The sequence below is a fragment of the Rhinopithecus bieti genome, unplaced genomic scaffold (genome assembly GCF_001698545.2).
Source record: "Rhinopithecus bieti isolate Rb0 unplaced genomic scaffold, ASM169854v2 scaffold_387, whole genome shotgun sequence".
Lineage (NCBI taxonomy): Eukaryota > Metazoa > Chordata > Mammalia > Primates > Cercopithecidae > Rhinopithecus > Rhinopithecus bieti.
In genome coordinates, this window is record NW_016803102.1 from 64,706 (window position 1) to 72,289 (window position 7,584).

Sequence of the window (7,584 nt, forward strand, 5' to 3'; positions counted from 1 at the left end):
ACCATCTTGGCTAACACTGTGAAACCCCGTCTCCACTAAAAATACAAAAAATTAGCCGGGCGTGGTGGTGGGCGCCAGTAGTCCCAGCTACTCGGGAGGCTGAGGCAGGGGAATGGCGTGAACCCGGGAGGCGGAGCTTGCAGTGAGCCGTGATCATGCCACTGCACTCCAGCCTGTGCAACAGAGCGAGACTCTGTCAAAAAAAAAAAAAAAAAAAAAAAAAGAATCATATATATGATTTTATTTTGTCACAGTTCTGGAGACTAGGAGTCTGAAACTGAGCCTCACCAGAGCCATGCTTCCTCTCAAGGCTGGGGGAAGAATCCACCCTTGTCTCCTCCAGCTCCTGGTGGCTCCTGGCTTGCTTTTCTTTTCTCTTACAAGGAAATCTATCTTTGGAATCAAGGATCTCTCTAGTCAAAGTAAATGTCATCTCTAGATTCTTACCTTAATTATATCTACAAAGACCCTTATTTCAAATAAGGTCACATTCTGAGGTTGTGGTTGACATATCCTTTGCGGGGGGGTGGCGGAGGGTCACTATTCAATGCACTATGGATAGTTACCTTCTTCTCAGGAATTCATAGAAGAACTAGGGGGAAAAAAACCCACAAAGATATAAGGGATTTCAACCACCCTCTCCACAAACTTGAATTAATTTATATTACATTTATAAAATGCGATACCCAACATAGGTAGATTATACATTCTTTTTAAGTGTACATAAAATATTTATTAAAATGGATTATATGGGCCTAGTGCTCATGGCCTAATCACCTCTTAAAGGTCCTGTCTCCCAATACCACTACATTAGCAAAGAAATTTCAACATGAGTTTTGGAGGAGACAAACATTTAAACTATAGCATTGGTGAAGTCTAGTAAATATTAAATAAATAATGCCAATCTCATATCAGCTACTTCAAAAACAGAGACTAAGGGAATGTTTCTCAACTTATTTTATGAAGCTAGTGTTATCCAATCAAATCCTAAGAGGATTTTGGAAGAAATTGACAAGTTTCAATTTCTTGTGTGAAAACATATATGGAAAAAATAGTATAGAACAGCCAAAAAAATTTCAGAATAGACAAACAGCTGGAAGGTTTGTTATATCTGAATTCAAAACCTACTTTAAAGTTTTAATAATGAAGATGGTGGGGTAGACATTCAGATAGAGATAAACTGCACTAGAACAATGTAAGCAATAGAGACAGTTTATTTCTGTGAGAAATAGACTCATGATTATGTGAGCTATTGATTTTCAAAAATGTGCCAAAATAATTAAATTGGTGAAAATTAATTTAAAAGGTGGAGATTTTTGTGGGAAGGTGAAATTTAAAACTGGGTGGTGAGTCTTGTTGAGAGGATGACAATTGAGCAAAGCCTTGAAGAAGGTCTAACAGTTAACTGTGCAGATGCCCTGGGGGAAGAGCATTCTATAAAGAGGGAGTAGCTCGGCAGGCATCCCATGCAAGGCATGTACCTGGTTTTCAGAAACCCACGGGGAGGACTGTGAACTTAAGTGGTGTGAGTAGGGCAAGGTATTATGCATGAAGTCAGAGATATCGGGCTCCAGATCATGTACATCTTACACACTGGGCTCAAGTGATCCTCTGGCCATGATACTGAGAGAAAAGGAGTCAGTTCCAGTCATTAGCTTTGATACTGACAGAAAAGGGGAGTCAGTTCCAGTCTTGATTATGAACTTGAGCTTCATGAACTTGCACAAAATAGGTCATTATATCTTCAAATATAAAATCAGGAAATTGTACAGAGAAGTTCTGAGATTCCCACAGACTGTGATTCTAAGATATTTAAAATGCAAAGATAGTTTCTTTTGCTGTGCAGAAGCTCTTTACTTTAATTAGATACCGTTTGTCAATTTTGGCTTTTCCTGCAATTGCTGTTGGTGTTTTAGTCATGAAGTCTTTGCCCATACCTATGTCCCGAATGGTATTGCCCAGGTTTCCTTCTTGGGTTTTGATGGTTTTGAGTTTTACTTTTTTTTTTTTTTGAGACAGAATCTCGCTCTGTTGCCCAGGTTGGAGTGCAGTGGCACGATCTTGGCTCATTGCAACCTGTGCCTCCCCGGTTCAAGTGGTTCTCCTGCCTCAGCCTCTGGAGCAGCTGGGATTATAGGCACATACTACCACGCCTGGCTAATTTAGTAGAGACAGGGTTTCACCATGTTGGTCAGGTTGGTCTCAAACTCCTGACCTCGTGATCTACCCACCTCGGCCTCCCAAAGTTCTGGGATTACAGGCATGAGCCACCGTACCCAGCCGGGTTTTACATTTAAGACTTTAATCCATCTTGAGTTAATTTTTGTACAAGGTGTAAGGAGGGGGTCTAGTTTCTGCTTTCTGCATATCATCAGAGTGAACAGGCAACCTACAGAATGGGATAAAAGTTTTGCAATCTATCCATCTGACAAAGGGCTAATATCCAGAATCTACAAGGAACTTAAATTTACAAGAAAAAAACAACTGCATCAAAATATAAGCATGGGATATGAACCGGCACTTCTCAAAAGAAGACATTTATTCGACCAACAAACATGAAAAAAGCTCATCATCACTGGTCACTAGAGAAATGCAAATCAAAACCACAGTGAGATACCATCTCAAGTCAGTTAGAATGGTGATTATTAAAAAGTCAAGAAATAACAGACACTGGTGAGGCTGTGGAGAAATAGGAATGCTTTTATACTGTTGGTGGGACTGTAAATTAGTTCAACCCTTGTTGAAGACAGTGTGGTGATTCTTCAAGGATCTAGAACCAGAAATACCAAGCAATCCCATTACTGGATATATACCCAGAGGATTACAAATCATCCTACTATAAAGACACAAGCACACACATGCTTACTGCAGCACTATGTACAATAGCAAAGACTTGGAACCAACCCAAATGCCCATCAATGATAGACTGCATAAAGAAAATTTGGCACATATAGGCCAGGCGCGGTGGTTTACACCGGTAATCCCAGCACTTTGGGGGGCTGAGGCGGGCAGATCATGAGGTCAGGAGATCAAGACCATCCTGGCTAACATGGTGAAATCCATCTTTCCTACAAAAAAGTAGCTGTGTGTTGTGGCAGGCACCTGTAGTCGCAGCTACTTGGGAGGCTGAGGCAGGAGAATGGCATGAACCTGAGAGGGGGAGCTTGCAGTGAGCCGAGATCATGCCACTGCACTCAGCCTAGGCCACAGAGCGAGACTCTGACCCCACCCCCCCAAAAAATGTGAAAATGTGGCACATGTATACCATGGAATACTATGCAGCCATAAAAAAAGAATGAGTTCATGTCTTTTGCATGGACATAAATGAAGCTGGAAGCCATCATTCTCAGTAAACTAACACAGGAACAGAAAACCAACACCACATGCTCTTACTCATAAGTGGGAATTGAACAATGAGAACACACGAACACAGGGAGGGGAAGATCACACACCAGGGCCTCTTGGGGGTTGGCGGGCAAGGGGAAGGAAAGCATTAGGACAAATACTTAATGCATTTGGGGCTTAAAACCTAGATGACAGGTTGATAGGTGTAGCAAACCTCCATGGCACATGTATACCTATGGAACAAACCTGCACTTTCTGCACATGTATCCCAGAACTTAAAATAATATATATATATACACACACACATACACACACATACATATGAGCACTAAAAAAATATAAAATGCAAACAAAGAAATACAGAACAAACTAACAAAAGCTACTACTAAATTATAAAACTGGCATTTCAGTTAGGATATACTTAAAAGGTGATAGATTTTCTTAAGTGTGAAAATCCCAGAGACATAAAGTTGCCAAGTGATGGCCCTGGAATTTAAATAGAAAAAAAAAAGTCTAGTCTCTAAGGAAATAAACAAGTAGCAAATACATAATTGAGATGAATCTCAGAACACTGGATAATTTTGGCTCAGATCAGTGTTCCTGTTGGGGACAAGACCTTCTTTGTCTAGTTAAAGTTACTGATGAGGCTATCAGGACACATATGCTATTTATTTATTTTTACTATAGGCATAATATGTCTTAGTCTTGTGTCTTCATAGAAACTAATAGCTGTGTAATATGGGGAAATTTACAAAACATATTTAAAGGCATGTTTATCTGTTAAGACTTAACTGGCCTACAAAATAGTGGATTGTTGGCAAACTATTAAGTTTTTACCAGGGAATTTAGACAAGTCTGTTGGATCACAGAAGAGGGTCTATAAATTGAAGGATTGAAAGTGGTTTTAGAGTTCATGATCAGACTAATAACACATCCCTGCTTTTAGATGCCTTGGCTTAAAGACCTCAGCTTCTGAGGATATGTTATCACACTGGCTTCAGAAAAAGGCCTGAGGAGCTCCCCTTTCAAAAAACTGGCTTTTCTGGTGATTACTTAAGGATTAAGGGATAAAGGATACTATTTAGTGTCCTTGCCTCTCCCGGTCCAATTTCAAAGAATTCTAAAGCCGGAGTGCAAGAGTCAGTGCTACCTCAAAAGAAAGGGAAGGTTACTCAGTGTCCAGGTACCAGATGCAGTGAAAAAGCTGTGCCCCATGGCCAGGAAACTCAGGTCAGTGTCCTGAAAGGGATGGTTCACACTCAGGGCTGGAGTCAAAGCAGAACCCACTGGCCTGTCAAACAAATGCCCAGCACTTGTTTCTGGGCTCATTTAACTCTCACTAGCACGCTTCTGTTTTCATGTGCTTCTAGAAGTGTCATTGGACAGGATGATTTTGGCCCAGATGAATGCTCCTGTTTGAGAAAGAACTCTGCATGGTTAAAGCTATGCATAGATTCTCACTGATATCACTGCCTTGAAATAACTGAAGATGTGTTTAATTCAATACATTTTTTAATACTGAGTATCTCACATGCCAAATGTTACTCATGGTATTATAGAAGATTCTAAACCGGGCACGGTGGTTCACACCTGTAATCCCAGTACTTTGGGAGACCAAGGCGGGTGGATCACCTTAGGTCAAGAGTTCAAGACAAGCCTGGCCAAGATGGTGAAACCCCGTCTCTACTAAAAATACAAAAATTAGCCAGGCATGGTGGCGGGTGCCTATAATTCCAGTTACTCCAGAGGCTGAGGCAGACAATTGCTTGAACCCAGGAGGTGGAGGTTGCAGTGAGCCGAGATCGCGCCACTGCACTCCAGCCTGGGTAACAGAGTGAGACTCGGTCTCAAAAAAAAAAAAAAAAAAAGAAGAAGAAGATTCTAAAAATAATGAGGTACATTGTAGAGAAATAAGTTCTAGAGCTGTACTGTTCAAACCAGTAGCCATTTACCTATGTGTAGCTATTGAACACTTGGTATGTGGTTAGTCCAAATTAAGATGTACCTGAACTGTCGAATGCACACTGGATTTCAAAGACTTAGTATAAAAAATATGTAACATTTCATTAATAATTTTACATTGGTTATATGTTTAAATAATTATATTTTAGATAAATTTAAAATATTACTAAACTTGATACCCCTGCACATTTTACCTTTTCTAATATGGCTACCAGAAAATTTTAAATGACATAAGTGACTCACATTATATTTCTATTGGATACAATTGCTGTAGAGGGAAAAGACTATCGTAAATCTTTAGGTGGGATTACAAACTAGATTATGCAAAATGCTATAACTGAGACCTTTTTTAATGCACTAGAAGAATAGGAAGAAGCACATAAGTCATGGACAGAAAAAGAGGGGATTTGCTCTGTGCTCTAAAGCATGGGTAAATCTGAATATTACACAGCTATAAAAACTCTGAAAACTTAAATAATTTATCTCAGTCTTCCTGACACATAGCAGCCACTGTCCTGCACTAAACTCCTGCCAATACATCATACAATTTTCTCTTATGATTTGGAAAATTCTATTGCTGCTTAAATTCTATTGCTGTTATTTCAACGGATCGTATGCCTTATGGTTTTATTTTTAAAACTTTTTTCAATAACATTGTCACCAATACCAGTATGGTCATCACACAGTCTCATCATCATTGGTTTTGGTTTTTTTGTTTGTTTGTCTTTTTGAGATACAGCCTAGCTCTGTCTCTGAGGCTAGAGTGCAGTGTCGGGATCTTGACTCACTGCAACCTCCACCTCGCAGGTTCAAGCCATTCTCATGCTTTAGCCTCGCCAATAGCTAAGACTACAGGTGCACCCCACCACACCCAGCTAATTTTTATATTTTTAGGAGAGATGAGGTTTCACCATGTTAGCCAGGCTGGTCTCCAACTCCTGGCCTCATGTGATCGACCCACCTCTGCCTCACAAAGTGCTGGGATTACAGGCATGAGCCATCGCCCCAAGCCGTGATTGGAATTTAATACATAATCGACTTGTCTTGGATACTCAGTATCAAGCATTCTCTTGCTAAATTAAAGAAAAACTCTTTTAGTTAATAATCTAAAAATAGAATCTCTGATGCTATTTACAATAGATATTTGAGCTCCCTTCCTCTGTAAAGACCATTGGGATCTAAAATTAACCACAACTTGCAGCAGAGACCACTCATTCTTAAATACTACTCTAGGGCACCAACCTTTCCTATTAATTCTAACCACTTCACCATTTGCACCAGGTCATGTTAGCTTGATTGGTAGCCACCTTAAAAATACCCCATAAAGGCCAGGCATGGTGACTCACGCCTGTAATCCCAGCACTTTGGGAGGCCAAGGCAGGTGGATCATGAGGTCAGGAGATTGAGACCATCCTGGCTAACACGGTGAAAACCCATCTCTACTAAAAATACAAAAAATTAGCTGGGAGTGGTGGTGGGCACCTGTAGTCACAGCTACTCAGGAGGCTGAGGCAGGAGAATGGTGTGAATCTAGGAGGCAGAGCTTGCAGTGAGCCAAGATGGCGCCACTGCACTCCAGCCTGGGCGACAGAATGAGAATCCTTCTAAAAAAAAAAATACCCCATAAACCTTGGAATCCACGATTGCTAGTCCTCATTTTCCATTTTCATTTTCTAAAACATACATTTTGATGCTCAGAAATTGAACACTTTGCTGAAAATTGCTGCTTTTAACTGGGAAGGAGCTACAGAGAGTCAAGATCTTCCCTTTTTTGAATCTTCTCCCCATACCCCCAGCTCCCTCACCAGGCCCTGAAGCCAATCAAAGGCAATACCCGGCAAGTTTATACACATAAATTTCTTTTTTAACAAACTAGAAATTCATGATATAGCAAAAGATTTCTATTTTCATTGAAATAGGAAGGGTCTTCCTCTACACCACATGTTTAATACACATACACTGATGTGAGCTCTTGTCCAAGACATGGTTCCTCATGCATAAAACTTTTAAGGCTTTCATGATAGTCCACTTTTGTGGTCAGGTCTTCTTTCAGTATGGACTTTCTGGTTAATCTCTAGTTGGAAGTGGTAATTCATAATTCCTTTTTGCTTCAGTCTCTTTAGGAGATGCCACCAGACTGCTTAGCAATGTAGAGGAGGCAGAATAGGAAGGAGAGGGGGAGGCAACACTTTCTGAGAGCCTTGCTTCACGTCAGAAGCTGCCATTGCATCAAGCTCTATTTTATCAATTTGGAAATGAAATCTCAGAAAGGTCAAG